At 36.6% G+C, this 18,028-nt stretch overlaps 1 protein-coding gene across 2 annotated transcripts in view; it reads right to left on the bottom strand.

Annotated features, from left to right (window-relative positions):
• Fut9 (fucosyltransferase 9) overlaps positions 1-17,130 on the bottom strand; it is a 173,633-nt gene extending 156,503 nt beyond the window's left edge. For both annotated transcript variants that reach the window (XM_085839450.1, XM_021161307.3), the window contains exon 1: positions 16,418-17,130. The gene's annotated coding sequence lies outside the window, so the exon portion shown is untranslated. The remainder of the gene's footprint in view (positions 1-16,417) is intronic.
• Positions 17,131-18,028: the final 898 nt, after the last annotated feature.

Here is an 18,028-nt window from a genome sequence, read left to right as displayed (position 1 = left end):
GATTGGAAACCACTTGGTTGGATTTGTATGGTACATAGCTTTAATTAAAGAGTAGATTAGCAGGATCCACTTAAGATTCTCTTTCACCTTTGTTAGTGTATTTTCTTTTGTTACTGATTGATTTTCCATAGTCCATACATACTATAATTTTTTTTTAATCTATTTCCCTCTGAAGGATATCTTGGCCACCTTCGAGGCTTGGGAGTTGTGAAGAAAGCAGAAATTAATATTTATTACTAGGATAAATAAGTAAAATAAATAAACAAATGAAAGCAAAGCAACAGCCTTTTGTAAATGTGGGGCTCTGGGGAGACCATGCTGAGTACCAAGATTTCCAGGTGGCAGCTCCTAATCTCAGAACCAAACTGCCCCATAGTAATAGTGACTAATAAACACATTTCATTCCATTGCTTCTCAAATTGATTCATGTCAGTTGATTCATTTGATAATCAACGATCATTTATTTTATACTGAAGGCTCACACACAGATTAATAGCTGTTTGTTGAATAAGGCAGTAATTCAAGGAAATTATATTAGAAATCAAACCATTCTTTGCATAAAATGTATGTCACAGCCCATTTGCATGTTGATTTATGATTACATTTTGCTGCCATTTTGTTGTGCAGGTTGGATTTCAGGTTGGATATCACTTCCCCTATACAGCAAAGAATAAGTGGGCATCAGGGTTGAACAGTGCCTGATCACATGATCATCTTGTGACAGGGTGATGGTGTTCTGTGTTACTGATCCGTGATGTAGTACATGTTTCTCCCACATTTGGTGGTACTAATGTTTCCCTATTAAGAACGTACCTCGATGGGCGGTGGCGCACGCCTTTAATTCCAGCACTTGGGAGGCAGAGGCAGGCGGATTTCTGAGTTCGAGGCCAGCCTGGTCTACAAAATGAATTCCAGGACAGCCAGGGCTATACAAAGAAACCCTGTCTCAAACCCCATCCTTACCTCTACTTGGTGCCTTCTCATGCAGTGGCTGATGTAGGAATGGAGAAGACAAAAGGGAGAGTGATTTCTAAGAAGCAAAAATGAACATGAACATACCTGAGAACCACTACTGACATTAGCCAGTTAATCCCTTTTGTTTAGGACTGTGTGGTTTTACATTTTCTATCTCTGTGGTTTTCATTCCTATGTTAAAACCTTTGTTGTTATTATATACATAAGATTGGCTTTTTTCTGGAACTATGAGCATTTCAGTAAGTTAGGCATAAGTGTATAAGTGTGTATGTATGTACCTCTCGATACATTTACAAATATGAAGACCTATATGTAATTATGTAAGTATATGTATGTATTTGCACATTTGAATGTAAGCATATTTATATATATTTTATACCTTGCATAGTTTTTTATACATTGCATAGTATGTCTATACATGTACATAAATATGTTTACATCTAACTGTGTTTATGTGGGCTTATATTTTGGATGACAAGCAGAGGTCAATAAGTAGATTGCTTATATATTTATACATATATTCTTGATCGATTTCAATAAGATTTTTTATGCCTCAAAAAAATAACTTTATGCTGAAAGGGAATAGACTTTGTACAATATTGTCGAATTTTCCAAACTTTTAGGCTATGTAAGAAACTATGACTAGTCTATTTATGAACACTTCAGTGGAATGAGAGGTTAGTCCTTCACATGCCTTTTTTCTATGAATGAGCCCAATAATTATTATTTAATAGAAATTTTCTGTTTAGAAACTTAACACTAAAGTTTTCAATACTGAAATCTAGTACAATAATCTTTCTTCAGTGGAATACAATATACATAACACACTGAAAATTTAGAGCAGAGCTTTAAAGTACTATGGAAATGACTGGTAACAATGTTTAAACTTTTTTTTAACCTTTTATAAGAGAATATTTTGTTTTAAAAGTTCCTTTCTTTTCTCTCAATAGTATCTAATTCATTATATGGAATTTCATCACACATTGTAGCGGGCTGCAAACCACATGCTCTAGTAGACTTCTTTTTATTTCATTGTTTTCTCGTTGGCAACACATAATTTTTTTTTCTGGGAGGCAAACACCTTCATGCTGAGTTGAACAACATGTAAATTTGGCCTGAAGTTTTTCTATAATTGCTTTAATAATGTATACTGTTCATCCCTCCTTAGGTAGCCAAGAGAAACAAAAGCATATTATCCCAATGGAATGCTCTTATCTCTCTAGTTACACAGCCTCCAACAGCCAGAGCCTGGATGCAACTGTGACCTGAACATTACGAAATGACATGAATGTGGAGACAACAATAAAGTGACCTCCAGTTTTCATAGCCAGTTAATAATAGGGGTTTTGAACCTTGAACAAATGGGTGCATTTGGTTGCCTATTTTCTTACGTAGAAAATTATATGAAATTACTTCACTTATTTTTACTATTTTAATTCTCATATATACATGTAAGTTTTAAAGTTTCTTAAGGAATGCTATTTAAAGAAATAATATACTGTGAATTTACTCAGCTCCTTACTACACAGCACACAATAAATACATTGAGTTAGACGTATTTCTTTCTTCCTGCTGCCTTTCCTCTGGGTCTCTTTCCTTCAATAAAGACTCGAATGCGGGGCATTCACTACTAATGAAATGGGCTTTTAACCATGCAACCATAAGACCATGGTTGGATAGAGCAGCATGTAAAAAGCTCAAGCCATGATCTCTCTATCCGTAGAAGGAGAAAATTAATCATTCAAAATGATGCATAAGAAACTAAGTATGACAATTCTGGGGATCAAGTCCAGAAACGTTTACGGTGCACATTATCCTAATACACATCTTCATAAACTCTTCATTTAAAACACGACACTTTTCTTGAAGTCTCAATCTAATTCAAAACATAACAGTCAAGTGTGTTTCCTTAGATCAGTAGTGGAACACGTTAGAAGAATGCAGTCCCAAGACACACCTTCAATTTAAAATGTTTGATTATTCAAAGAAAGGATTGCAAACTGGCAAGTTATAGGCTAGGTCTGGCTAAGGCAATTGTTTAGTCTGGATGCATGACGGATCTGTGGTTTACTTGTTATGGTAGAGCAAAGGTTTGTGACAGCCCATGATCCACCCAATTGCATCAAGATGTAGCACAATTTCATCATCCGAAATTTTCCTCTTCTCGCTATAAATTCAGCTTTAGCCTCCCAATCTAAACCTGAAAAATCACTGCTTTCTGTTTTGTTTTGTTTCTAAGTTTTAGTTATTTTTTCAAAAAAAAAAAGCCATATAAATGTAACTGTAGCACGTGTCTTTTTGAGGAACACTTTTTACTGTACAAGAGTTAGTATTTACCAATGAATAATATATTGTGTGAGTACTTTGATTTGTTATTCATTTAATAATTTATGGTCACTTAGGTCTGTTTCCCTTTTTGCAAACTCTGGATACAGACATTCATTTTGGGATTTCAACACACTTATTGTCATGTTACATTAGTAAATATCAGTTCAGGCAAATGCTATTCCTGAGTCATAGGTCTTGCATGGTTCAGTTTTATGAAGATGCTTTTACCTGTTTTGCCTTTATCAGTTTGCATTCCGTCTAGGAATGCACAACCTCTGCACATCCTTGCCCTTGATAAGGATCGGTGCTTGGGCTGTTTTTGCTTTCTCTTCTACCCAGTGTACAGTGGCATATTACTCTGATTTTAATTGACAGTGCAGTTTCCTAATGACTACAAATGTTGACAGGTTTTTTTTCCCCACATATTTCTTTATCAACCATATATATTTGAATTGAGTGCTCAAAAATTTGTACCTTATTTTATTATGCATTTCTCCATAATGGACTTGTGATAGCTCTTTGTTGTTCTGCATTTAGTTTATTATAATACATATTTAAAAATCTGTCCTAAGTGAATATGTCTTATAACTCACAGTTATGACATTGTATGTATTCTTGATCACTTCTATTCATCTGTGATTATAGAGACAAGAAATCTGAAATATTCAGGTAGACTTGTAGATTTATCTGTATCATCTGATCTGCTAAATTTTGCTTCTTGAGTTAAGTCCATAATATAATTTTTCACTCACAACATAATATTTAGTTAATAATTTTGATGAATTGCTTTTACACATCTTTAATTTTTATTTCATACGCTGTCAATAGATCATTTTTACAGCAACTTTAGGCTTAATAGAAATTCAAAACCATTATAAGTATAGCCACCAGGCAAGAACATGCCTCGTAACTGATTAATATTCAGTGAGACATGATTGTTATCGAATAGTTTATCCTTGGCTGAATAGCTGTTCACTAGCTTCTTCTCTAAGCTCAACTGTGGCTCACGAACTTTACCTCACAGCTATGGTAACTGCTTTCTATTTTTTACATCTACCTTTTTTCCTGTTCACCTTTGTATTACTTCCATTTTTGTAATGCCAGTCTCTCTACCATTCGTGTATTAGTTATATGTCTTCAAGGTATTTTCACTGGACGTCAGTTTTGTAATAAATGAAAGTAATCTACCACAGACTGCATCAAAGCAATAAATATTATTCCACTTTATGTAAAATGAAAGAAATTTACAGTATATATTTTTTAAATCCAGGGATAATATATTTTACATTTACATGGATAACAAGCCCTTAATTTGTGTTACTATTTTTAAACAATTAACTGTTATTTGAAGCAGCAGCAATATTAAAAAAAAATCCTTACATTTATCTTTAGTTTACTATTCCTAGAATACTTCTTGTTTTTAGGGAACACCAGGTTTCTGTCTAGATCTTATTTTGATTCAACAGGAAACATTAACATATATATCCTTGTATGTTTTGTTCCTAATTTTTCATTTCAAATTTGATTTTATCCAAACATAGAGTGGCATGTGTATTTTAACTCTTTGTTATTGTTAGTTACCTTGTTTTTAATTCTCTTGAGGCTTTAAAATTACGATTTGATTATTATCTTGCAGGACTTGAAAAAGTCAAGACTATTTCCTGTTTCTGTAAAAAAATATTCCTTCTTCCTTTTCAGGGTTTCTTCCTTATTCTGTCTTCCCCCGTCCCCCTCTGGAAATTCAACTGCAGGTGGTCTTAGATAGGGTTTCCCATTCTGTGAAGATACACCATGACCAAGGCAACTCTTATTAAAAAACAAAAAGCAAAACAAAACAAACAATTTAATTAGGGCTAGTTTACAGGTTCAGAGGTTCAGTCCATTATCATTAAGGTGAGAGCATGGCAACATCCAGGCAGGCATGGCGCAGGAGGAGCTGAGAGGTCTGCATCTTGTTCTGAATTTAAACAGGCAAGACTACTGTCTTCCAGGCAGCTAGGAGAAGGTTCTCAAAGCCCACGCCCACAATGACACACTTCCTCCAACAAGACCACACCTCTTAATAGTGCCACTTGCTGAGCCAAGTATATTCAAACCACCACATAGGTGTAGTGGTTTGATGTGGTCCAAGAGTTCATAGAGAATGCTCCTTGATTTTTGTTCATGTGTTTGTTTTCCTCTCCCTTTTCCTCTTCTCCCTCTTCTTCATTTCTTCCTCCTTTCCTCTTCTTCCTCCTCCTTCTCCTCTCATTCTTTTGCTCCTTCCTTCTCCCCTTCCTCCCCACCCCAATGCTTTCTTATCCTCACTCCTCTATGTTTTCTCATTAGTCTCCTTAATGAATCCACCTGATAGTCCAACTTCTATATTATTCCAAGTCCAATTTAATGTTTTAGACTCTTGGCAATGCTTTTATTTCTTTAAATTTCTTTTTGTTTTGTAACTATTTTATTAAATTTATAATGCAGGGTAAACTGAGATTTATACTCATAATTTATGCCTGGACATGGTTTATACCTTTATAGTCTAAGCACCTTTATTTGGAGACGTGAGTTACTCTAACCAGAAGTTAGTCTTTTATGTACATTGCATTGCTTTGAACTTAAAATGATGTTTTGGGGAGGGTCTTGGGGCTTTCTTGTTGAACCAATGTTAGTAGACAGACCTGATGCCTGAGAGAAATTTCTTTCTGGCTCTCAGACCACTTTCTTATTTCTCACAAGCCAATACCCAGTAGAAATCCAATTAAAATCAGGACGAGCCACTTCAAGCAGCCACTCAGGTTTCATTCTCTTTCTCTACATCTCCTGTCCAATTTTCAATCATTTGTCAAAACTTTAGTGTATTGCCAGATGATATTTTCGTGGTCATTTTATCAGCACTTCTACTGTGGTCAGATCATACTATAAGCTTTTCAGAGCCAGCAGAAACTCATGACTCATTTCTTCATGGATGGACCTTTAAATAATTTTGAACATTTGGAGGCCCAGTGAGCTCAGTGTTTTATTGGGTTCAGAAAAGGTTTGTGTTTGTTCTTCCTCTGACTATTATTGTTTGAGGAGGATTTATATTCTTTCCAGAATTGCTTAACAAGAGAGGCTCTTCTTCAGTTAACGAATTTAATAAATGTAAGAAATGTTGGGCCATAGCAGCTTAATAATAATTAAAAGAGCAAACTGCCTTTTCAAAGGCATACTTAATTTTTTCACAAAAATATGGTTCTAATTATATTTTAATTACTCATTACATGCTAGTTTTTATATTACTATATACCCATCAAACCTAAATTTTCCTACCGACCCAAGAGTTGCTAACTACATAATTGGGTTATCTAGGTATCACTTCCTGTTTAAGCAAAACTTGAATCATTTTATCTCACATTAGCTGAATGAGAATTTAGTGTTAGTACTGTAGAAGTTTCTAATGTTATCTAATTGTACATTTTTAGCACCCAAATATTTTACGTGAAGGAGTAAGAGACATATAGATCCAAAAAATTTGATGTTACTCTCTCAATTAGTAATTCTATTCAATTTTGAGTCCATAGAATTTGTACTTTAATATAAATTAAAATAAGATTTAAATTCATATATATATATATATATATATATAGTATATATATATATAGAGAGAGAGAGAGTAGTGTTTTCGTAGAGCTATATAGGTTAGATAGATTTTTGTCTTTATCATGCTACAAATGGTGGTTTTATCATCTCTTCCTTCTATGGAGCTTTTGTATTCATATTATGTTCAGCTAATCATATTTTCACAAGGTTATCACCATGTCCTCTACCAATTGTCTTACTACCTCACCATTCATAGTTCAAGCAGAAACATATTGTCTAGTGATTCACTTTGTATTTTCCTAAATTCCATCATGATTAAGTAGCTTCTTGATAAGCTTGCAGGAAAGTAATGGGACAATGTAGACACAAAACAGTTGCTAAGGGCATACCAATTATGAACATTATAAAAAAAAAATGTGTTGAATATAATGTCAAGAACTTGTCATCTTTAACTTTCCATAATACTGTGGAACACAAAATAAGTACACAGTGTGAATTTAAGTGACGACACAATCAGCCCATAGCAGCCAGTCGAAGGGAACAAGATAGCATCATCATGTCAGAGCCTCAACTCTTCCCCTCACAGAAGAAAATACTGTGTCCCTTTGAGGCTAGATGTTGTTGTTGTTGTTGTTTTTACTGTTGTGTTTACTTGATTTGTAGATTGTGAATGACCAATTCAAACTGGGACGAACTGGAAGACTGTACCTGAGAGATAAGAAAAAGTTACTGCAGATTGCAGAGTCAGAGCCTTGGTGATGGACATAGGGTGTGGGAAACTGCAAAACCATGTGTCAGCAGAACATCTGTTAGCATAAGAGTAGAACACAGAAGAAACCATGTGTGAGCAGAATATGTGTTCACATAAGAGAAGAACACAGTGAGAAGAAAAAAAAAAAAAAAGAAAGAAAGACACTGTGCCTCAGGGCAAAGTACATCAGTAGTTTGTTCTGTGGATGCAAAAGTTCGAAACTTTGAAATTTCCAGCTTAGAAATTCAGAAAAGTAACATCAATCCTGAGTAACTTAAGTTATTGGTTTCTAGTCACTCCTGCAATTTGAGATTCTTTTCTCAATTTATAAAAGTATATAAAGTGGAATAAAACTCTAAAAGTTCATTGTGTCACAAAAAAAGAATTTATATATTTAAATGACTATTACTATACAAATGGTCATTATGAACCCCAAGGCATTATTTAAATTAGAATATTCTTAAGTGATAGCAAAAATTAAGCTTTTGATTATTTGGAAAACTTTCATGTAATTTCTAAGGAAACTTATTAAGGAAACTTTAAGGACATGAGAGCAATAAATAGCAAATTTTTACTGAGTTTAATTTATAATCTACTCAGATAAAATATACATTTATTATCGTCTGTGGTTAGAGCTCAAATTTGTACTAACTTGTACAGCATTTTCAATGACACGATCTTTATTTTATAATATACTCAGTAGAAAATAATCTAAAACCTAATTCAAAATCAAACACAACATATTTTTTTCTAAAAGTTTAGTGATTCATAAATCTCAGGCATCCCATGTTTAAAAAAGCATCTTATCATTTGGATGAACATTTAGCATATGGTGGAAAGGACCCTGATAAAAGCATCTATTGAAATTCTTTGTCATCACTGGAACATAATCTCTCATGAGCATTTCATGTTTCTGTGCATTGTCTGGATCACTAACGAGCATGCTTTCACTCTTTTTTGAAGATGTTTGTAAATCAAGAATTTTCAGAAGGGATAAATAGAATTACCTTTTGGAACAAAGGGAGGCATAGTTACTATTACAAAGGATTTGTATTTCTGAAGATTTGCCTTTCTTCTTATGGGTAGACATGTGAAGGTATTTTATGACTTATGGAAACTGAGCCCCCAAACAGTACAAAAATGCTAATTCTGCTTGAAACTTCTATGACTAACAAACTTTCCTTTCCCTCTAACCTAGAAATCTATAATCTTTTGAGAGCATCTATGAAACTATGCCAGGCTTTTGTACTGAGGTGCAAGAACAAAAAAAAATCTCAAACTTTAGATGTTGACAATGTTGCCAAAAAAGATAAAATGCTAAGACTGACATCACTCCTGCTCTTCCTGCAGGAAGGTGGGTGAGGTCCCTTGCAGAGTTTTTTATGAAATGTTAGGGAATCTATAGGAGTTAATAACAAACATACAATGAACAATAAATGGTTCTTCTAAATTTTTTGTCTGTTATTCATAGAGAATCAATGCAGTTGTTTCAGTATAATGAATAAAAAATAGGTAAAATGCAGCTATCAGTTGTTTGTATTTCTCCTGTTAACAGAACTGCATCCTCTTCAGTAGAAGGAGCAACTACACATGTGCAGTCCTAGAAATAATAGCAGGAAGATTTGTCCGTGATAGACGTAGGATCCTCAGGATTTCTGAGAGTATTAACAAAAATGAACACATACTACCATGATGAATGAGGACTTCACTATGTCAGTCATTAGAACCTTGATTGTTTCCTGTGAGAAGAACAATTGAAAATATTTCTTTAAAATATGTTTGCCACAATGAAATGGCAAGAAATATAATGTTCTAGGCCTACATCCCACCTAAGCTTATCCTATCTTGGCAACCATGGAACTTTTGTAAGTCACAATAGGTTCACATAAATTGCTTTATTTAATTTTTCCGTGTCTATGTCTTTGTCTCTCTGTCTCTCTCTTTCTCTGTCTCTCTGTCTCTTGTCTCTCTCTCTCTTTCTCTGTCCCTCTTTCTCTGTCTCTGTCTGTCTGTCTCTCTCTTTCTCTCTTTGTGTGTGTGCGCGCATGCATGTGTTTTATTAGTAACTTTTGTCTTCTGAGGGAATTTCCTGAGTTAAAAAAAAAAAACAAAACAAAACTGTGGAAATCATCAATACAAGACACATGTGCATGTGTACTAGCCTTTGTGCTCTGTGTCTTTGTCTATTTCAGTTATAATTCAGAAGGCAATCAGAATGATAAAAGAAATCCAGATATTGGGGCTCACTAACACTATGTAGAAATGATAACTCCTCTTTCTAAGACAGATGCTGGTGAGAACTTAAATATTTTTGACACAATGGAGCAGCCAATGCCACAGATTAAAGAAAGTTCTGAAAAGAAAGTGACTATTGTATGAGTCTAGACTGCTTCAACCAGAATTATTAGATTCTGTAGCCATGAAAATATAGCAACATGGGACTTGGGTATGGTTCCCATTGCCTGCATAGTAGCCCACATCCTTCTATAACATCAGTTCTGGGGGTTCTGATGCCTGAGGTCCTCCAAAAGCTTTGACATGTATGTGATGCATACAAATACACACACATAAATACACACATGCATACATACCACTTTACACAGGAAAAGGTATAAAATAAAAATTAATCTTTTTAAATGAATATGTACATGTTCAGGGATTTCAGAAGAAGAGGATTGGGTGTGTTGGATGTAGATACTCAGGTCACCTTTTTACCTGTCTTTGTAGAAAATGAAGGACCTTCAATGAGTTTCAACAGAGATCTTCTACTGACAAAAGTCTGTGAGTCTGTTTAATAACTTTGTATAATAGAAAATAGCACTTCATGTGCCTACTTCATATTATCAGTTAAGTACCAGAAAATAATATTTTAAAAAAGGACAAACACACATGTGATACATGGTAACAAGGCAAAAGTAGCTTGAATTGATCCTTCTTGTTTTCTTCCCATATCATTCTGTAGAAACTTCTGAATTATTATAGAGAAAAAAAGTGACCACCGATCTAATTATAGAATTTAAGTCAGCATGCAAGGCAATATCCTAATATAGCAGCTTTCCAGAGACAGCGAGAGAGTTAATAAACTTTATTAGCTCAGAGTGGATTATCTCCCACTGAATCCAGCTGTTGGTCCCATAGTCCCAGCTGTTGATGCAATTGAATGCACAGATTAAACTCCTAGAATGGCTCATGGTTTCTGTCAAGGCAAGCTTTTGTCTGCTTAAGACCCCTTATGATAAAAGACCAAATCACATTCATGCAACAAAGTTTCTAATATACTTTTTCCACGTGGTTACAGCTTGCTATAACAATTCGTTTGATCTGTTCACACACACACACATTTTTACAAATCAGATAGATTCTTTTATTCTCTTGGGAAACTAAGAGCAAACATTAAAGAAATAAATTCTTCATGTGCATACAATAATCTTTTCATTTAAAACTATTCATGTATCCTAAGGAGCTATTACATACCATTACTTTGCAATAACTAAAATACTATAATAGTACCATAAATTTTGATAACTATGAATATAAACTTCCAGTCCCTGGTCTACACTACAAATCTCTCCAAGATTATTTCCCAAGAATACATTTTAATATTTCAAATAAATTTTTTTAACATTCTGGTGTAACTATTCAGTAAATGCTCTTTATCAAATAAGACAGATTTTAGTTACTTTAGTTTAAATATCTCTCTTATTAAAGGCATTTATTGACTTGTAAGTATTAAAGATACAATATAGGGGTTATTTATAGCTTTCTTCCCCATGTTTGCTCACTTTCTTGTGAATGTTTGCTGAAAGCAAAAGTGTACATTCTAATCTAATTTGTATACTTATTGAAAGTATACAAAATAGTTACATTTTCCTTGGAAATTTACCTTATAACTTAATCATCTAATGTGTTTATTTGTAAGAGTTATAAATGCTCGAGTATATTAATTGTAATAATGTATAATAAATTTCTGTATTATCAGTATTTGGTTGATATTATATTTAAATAAAGGCAGCAACAAAATTGTATGCTTTTAAGGAAGGACATTAATTTCATTTCAAGTCTTAGTAATAACATAGTTCCATATAGGAAATGCAATGAAGATATGCCTGTGTTGTATTCTCTTTATTTTTTTTCTTGGATCATCTGTTCAGGAAGTTTGGGCAGTCCTGGGTTGAGATCAGTCTGGATTTCAGCACTCCTTTTCACTTACAAGCTGTGTATCCAGCCTATCCAGCTAAACTGTCATGTGTTTGAAGTCAGAGCCTATATCATATGCTTTCATGTGTCTGTATTCATCAGATCAGATCATACAGTATAGTAAGATCTCAGTTAATGAAGACTGAAATGCGCTGCAAAGAAATTAGGTCACAGAAACCTTAAAAATACAATTCTCTTGTTAGACACATCTCCATCTTGAGTGGTTTTAAGATCAACTACTTTAACAAGGAACCCTTAAGACATGGTCCCTCATCTGTTGAGCAAGCTACCAAGCAATTCAGCATAACCAATTCTCTTCAATAACTCCAATCTAGCCACATGTAGATGAAGCAATAGTGGTCCAAGTGATAAGACTCAGTTATCTACACACAGTAATTCATTCTTTTTCCATGGGAAGGTGGCAGTGATGAGCCTCCATGTTCAAGAATGCCTCTGGCACTTTAGTATTGAGCCAGTAATAAGGATGGCTCCTCATTAACATAGTCATTTTTTTCATGACCCCATATCCCCATATCGATGAAAATAAATTTACAGATGCCAGGATGTGGTCTTGAACTTTGTGAGACATATTTTCCTTCCCCAACTCCCCAAGCTACTCAAGTCTATAGGAGACAAACAACAAAGTAGAAAATAAGCACACCAATATGTAAACTCTCTTTGCAGTGAAGCAAGGATTAAGTAAACAGACCAGTGAAACTCCAAATTCGTTTCTGTTCCATACCTAAAGAAGCCAACACCTACTTAGGGGAATTTTTTCAATCCAGTTAAAATGAAAAACATCTGTGGTATAATATTGCTATAAACAAAACTTACACTGTATGATATACGATTAATGACAAGAAGTGAAAAGAATAATGGATGTATTAAGTAGCCTTGTAACTGTAAGATTTTAAAGTGTTTCCCAAGCTTTAAGAAGAAAGTGATCAATTAAATGTTGGGAAGGCTGCTTACCATCAACTATGCTGAGTAAAGTTGAAGCATTGAGATGACCCTGGAGCAGCACCAAACCTTTGATTGTGTTTACCTGCTCATTTTCTTTCATGCTGAAACTGAATTATCCTGCATTACCTTTCTCAGAAACAACGAAGGGGCTTGTTTTTATACTCTAGAAAGACAGATGCAGCATGAAAAGAGGAAGCCGGAATCTAATTCTGAATCTGGTAAGTACTTAGGAACCTTGGGTAAATCATTATTCAAATAACAGAAACAGAATGCTCTTCAAATTCTCTAATCCACACCTAACTTCAATGTCATCCATTTGCAGTAAAATGAATGGAGGTGGGTCTCCAGTAGCCATAAGTCCCACCAGAAAATTTAAATGTCTTTTGTTGGTTTGAGCTTTCCTTTTGTCATTTTGAATGAGTGATTCCCAGTACAGCCCAGGTTAACTTAGAAAGAAAAATCTTCCAGTCTCAAGTCTCCCAAATACCAGAATTACAGGCATGAAACATGAGATTCCATTATGTAGAAGTCATAATCACGCATCCTCAAAAACTGTAAGACTGTGGTTGAGACAGAAAGCTAGTGTAGAAATGATCAGTCTTTGTTTTCTAAGAATGCTTGTTGTTAAATATTACTGTATATACTGAAGCTAGGAAAAAAAAAACTACAAAAAAAGCTTATATAATGACTTGCTATCCATTCCATTGGCTGCTTTTTCAGCTAAGAAAATGTGTGTGTGTTTTAATATATAGACTTTTGTGAATTAAATCATATGTAAATGTACATAAAATCGAGTAAGATGTTCACCAATGTAAATTAGCCAGCATGAGATATTTACCTCCATCAAACATTATAAATTTAAGTATTAGTTTATACATTCCTTGTCCAAAGTCTTGGTTTTAAATTTGTTTAGAACTCAGTTCACTTAGACAGATTACATGAGTTTGCCTTTGCATCTGAGATTCTAGTGAAAGAAATAATCACTTCATAAAAAGAGAAAATGTTGTGTTAGTTTTTTTTCCTGAAAAATAAAAAAGGAGGCTTCTGAAAAATCACACTGGAAAACAGCTACTACCTAAAATAATAGGGATTGTGCTCAGTTATCCTCATTTGGGTAAGTTTCAAGCTGGTGGTCACAGGTTCTTTATTTTCACCCCATGTTCATCTCCCTCAGCCTTTATCTCTTCACCTTACATTCTCAGTAAAACCATGCATGGACTACAGACAACTTGTTGATGAAATTCCTATGTCATTTACACAACTGCTGATCCCCTTTGAGAAGGCAAATATTGACTTTACACCTGTCCTCTTGGTAGCAATGTAAAGAAGAGCATCACACACTCACCAATGCACCATTCCAATACTGGTGTTCCTGTCTCTTCATCTGTTCTATTTGATGATTTTGCAGTCTTCCTAACTACAGGATTTTTAAATCCAGAAGGGTTTTGAGTTCTGTATAAGAATCCATAACAAGAACCTCTGCTCTACTTTATGAGAAATTCATTTTCATGTTCATAGATGATTCTTAGGCAGTGTTAATATTTTGACATAAACTACAATGCTGTTAGAATGCTTTGATCTGAACTTCTGCTTACCACAAAAACAGAGCATTCAGCATTACTCCAACCTCTGCTTCGTTCAACTGTGATGTATCTATTCAGTGAAGACTCAATATTGCTGGATATACTGTACATACCAATTACCCTATTGCTAAACAAAATACAAATATCTCCAGGGGGAAATGTAAAAGATCCTTTCATTCATCTTCTAAGTCACCTATTGTCCACTCGGCATGCCATAAGTGAACGTCTGCAGCAGTTTCAAACTTAATACATAGTTTTGAGTATTTTTCTTAGTCCAACAGTAAGGTTAATTAGGCAAATTTCCGTATTTAGAAAACCAACAGTAGTACACCTGGCCCTTGTGAATTTTGGTGCAGCTGAACACATTGGCTGAAAACCACTGCTGGTCACTTTGCTCCTGCCCTGCGACAAGGACTACCAAGAAAGCAAAATGAAATAAAATGCTTAACAATGGGAAATGTGGGGTTTTTAAGGTAATCATTGGTAAACAAACTCATCGTATATTTGATCAAATTTCCCTTTCTATTTTATATAGAGGGAGAATTGCCTGTTCAAGAAGAGGACTGAAAACATCATCCTCTCCACCAACTGCAAACAGGAGAATGGCAAGTCAAGTCTCACTCCCCTTAAATTGCTTACAGTAATATCAAAAAACTTATTCACACAGTCCATTCTTAAGTAGGGTATTCCCCTTCAAAGTTTCTTACATTTCTTTGAATACTCCCAATTTTCCTCAAACATTAACCCTATGTTCACTTCTGTGCAGTAAGGTGCCACCACAAAATTAATATTTTACAAGTTGTTTGAATGTAAATCATAAGTTGTATGGGTCTTGCTTTTCACTATAGCACAGAGGAATCTTGAATAAAAATTTTAGTATTTAAATCACCTCCTTTCCTGTTCACAGCAACCCTCCACTCCCAGGCAGATTCACTCTTTGAACACAATGCCTATTTTTGTTCAAGCTAACCACAAACAAATGATAAGCCTGATTCCAGCAGGAAGGTCTGCTGCATTCAGGAAACTCATTAGGATAGCTAGAGACTACACCTACACCTACACCGCCCCTGAAGTGCCTGGTGTGGAAGTTCTCTGTGCAACATTCCGCTCTTAGGTCAATAAACACAAAGAAAATAAGGGCTTTAACTTATTGAAATTTAAAATCATAACAACGATAATAAAGCGGTTGTAAACGGTATGTCTGGTTCCACCTTTTTTTTAAAAAGCTGCCTATCCTTAAAAGTTGCCGCCGAGGTTTGGTGGCGTAACTTAGGGAGATTCACAGCTGGACCGTGTAAGGTGCTCTGCTCTAGACCTGAGAAAAAGGCAGATTGTGGGATAACAGGTAAAATAATAAGGGCCCTTCCCTGTGTTCAGCGGACAGCCCCTCAGACAAGAAGGAATCTAAGCGATGTAAATAGTTGGGCACTTTGAAACAATGACAAAAAGTTTAGTCCCAAAAGATTTCCTGTTTTTGTCCTCTTTCCATGGTTGATTATCACCTAAATAGCCCAGGTGCAGAGACACAATAAACAGAACACACCGCGTGTCAGTGTGGGTTTGGAGGTGAGTGTCAGAAAAGCTTCAAGACAGCATCATGTGGAAGGAATGAGGTCAGCATTCACTAAGTCTCTGAGGAGGAACGGGATGGCAGGACCAATGACTCTGTGGTCAGGCTTTGAGGGGAGGTGGGTCAGGGGAGGACTTTGTGGAGAAACCTAGGTCCGAGCGATAACGCTCGGCAGAAGACAGAATTCAGAAAGACCTGGGGACAACGAGGGCAGCAATGACTCTCTTTGAAGTGACACCAGGAGAAGGCTATCTGCCAGGGGAATGAGGGTAGCAGCGGGAAGGCAGGAGGGTGACAAGGGACTAATGTACAAGCAGCTATCTCTGGAAGAGAAAGGGTTCAAGTTCCAGGCTGGTTGAGTTAAAACCAAATGTCCCCGGGGACCTGTGCCAGGAGGGTACCCAGCAGGTGGTCGGGGTGCCTCATCTAACGATTTTGGTGGGCGCTCAGTCCTGTGCCTGACCCCCTAGAGTCTCTGGTACTCACCGATCCCAGCGAGGGAAAGCTCCATCCAGGGCGCGTGAGGGCAGCGCGGCGCGGGCGGGACGAGGGCTGGCGGTGGTGGCGGCGCTGTCCTATTAGCGTAGCCGGAGTCCGGGGGTAGCCAGGAGGCGAGAGCGGCGGCAGGGGCTCAGGGCACCGGGTGAGGAAAGAGCCAGGGCTCCAGAGCTGCAGCGCCCCGCGCGCTCTCTTCCCATCTCTGGGGCTGCCGAGGTTGCTGCTGCCCAGAGCAGCCAGGAGAGGGGGAGGGGAGCAGGCACGCGGCAGGGAGGGAGAGCAAAGAAAGCAGGGAGGGGGGGAAGGGATGCGCGAGGGGAGATGGAGATGATCACCGAGAGTTGGGAAGAGAAGGGAGGAGCATAGCAGCCGGGTTCAGGTTCCCACCAGAGGAGCTCTGAAATGAGCCTGTGGGTCTTGCCCCAATACCCTGCCACTCCATGCTAACCCCCTTCGCGCCCTTTCCTTTGGTTCTTCCTCCGGTAGCTGTGCCTGAGAGTACCCACGCTCGTCTGCGGATGCAGTTTCAGCAAGCCGCCGCGTGTGTTGAATTGGGAGGCTGCAGAGACACAGCATTGCTCTCCAGGCCTGTGGCACCTGTGCGCGCACGCATAGCCACTGGTTCCATTGCTGCGTCTCCGAGATGTAGACTATCAGTCTGCCACCCTTCCCCACTCTCCTTTTAGGTCAAACTGTGGACTTTCGGCAACCGCTTCTGTCAGTTCCTTATTGCTGTCCCCCCACCCCCACCCCCACCCCCAGGCGCTTTTTGGCACGGACTGTCCAGCCAGAAGGCGACAGCAGGGAGCTCAATGCGGGCAACCTTCTCCAGCTCTTGTATCTGCTGCCTGTGTTTGTTCTTCGCTGGGGTTGACCAGCTAAAGTCCAGGGTCAGGTTGGGGGGTGATTAAAATTAAACTAAAATAGGAGGGGCAGATTATCTGGAACCAAATTCTCAGTGATTTGGGAAGGTTGTAAATGTGAAGGGCAGTGTTGTGCTCAGAATTGACTCTTCTCTGTAAGCAACATTAAAATATAAATTGATAGGTAGATAGACACATAGAAAAATAGATGGATAGATAGATACATGGATGAATAGATAGAAAGATAGAAAGGTAGAAAGGACGGAAGGAAGGAAGGAAGGAAGGAAGGAAGGAAGGAAGAAAGAAAGAAAGAAAGAAAGAAAGAAAGAAAGAAAGAAAGAAAGAAAGAAAGAAAGAAAAGAAAGAAAGATGGATAGATAGATAGATAGATAGATAGATAGATAGATAGATAGATAGATAAATAGATAGATGGGGCTCCACTTTGCAGAGTTTTTGTTTATTTTGTTGGACTACAAATCAATCCTCGAAATTTATTTTTAGACTACAACGATTCAAATACATATAGAAAGTATATTTAGGGCCTCCTCTTACACTCAAGAATCAAGAAATAAATTCACACATTTAGTAAATATAACGACAATCAGAGTATCGCTGATTGATTTCTGTGAACCTTGATTTTGTTTCATAATCTTCGCATTCTAATTGGAAATAGGCAGCAGACAGGAAGCAAGTGGATGATGTGTGTAATGATACAGGTAGAAAAAGTATTCTAGTT

The sequence above is a fragment of the Mus caroli genome, unplaced genomic scaffold (genome assembly GCF_978045245.1).
Source record: "Mus caroli unplaced genomic scaffold, Mus_caroli_1 scaffold_6, whole genome shotgun sequence".
NCBI classification, from domain to species: Eukaryota; Metazoa; Chordata; class Mammalia; order Rodentia; family Muridae; genus Mus; species Mus caroli.
The sequence above is the reverse complement of the archived record's forward strand: the minus strand, read 5'-3'. Positions and strand labels throughout refer to the sequence as shown.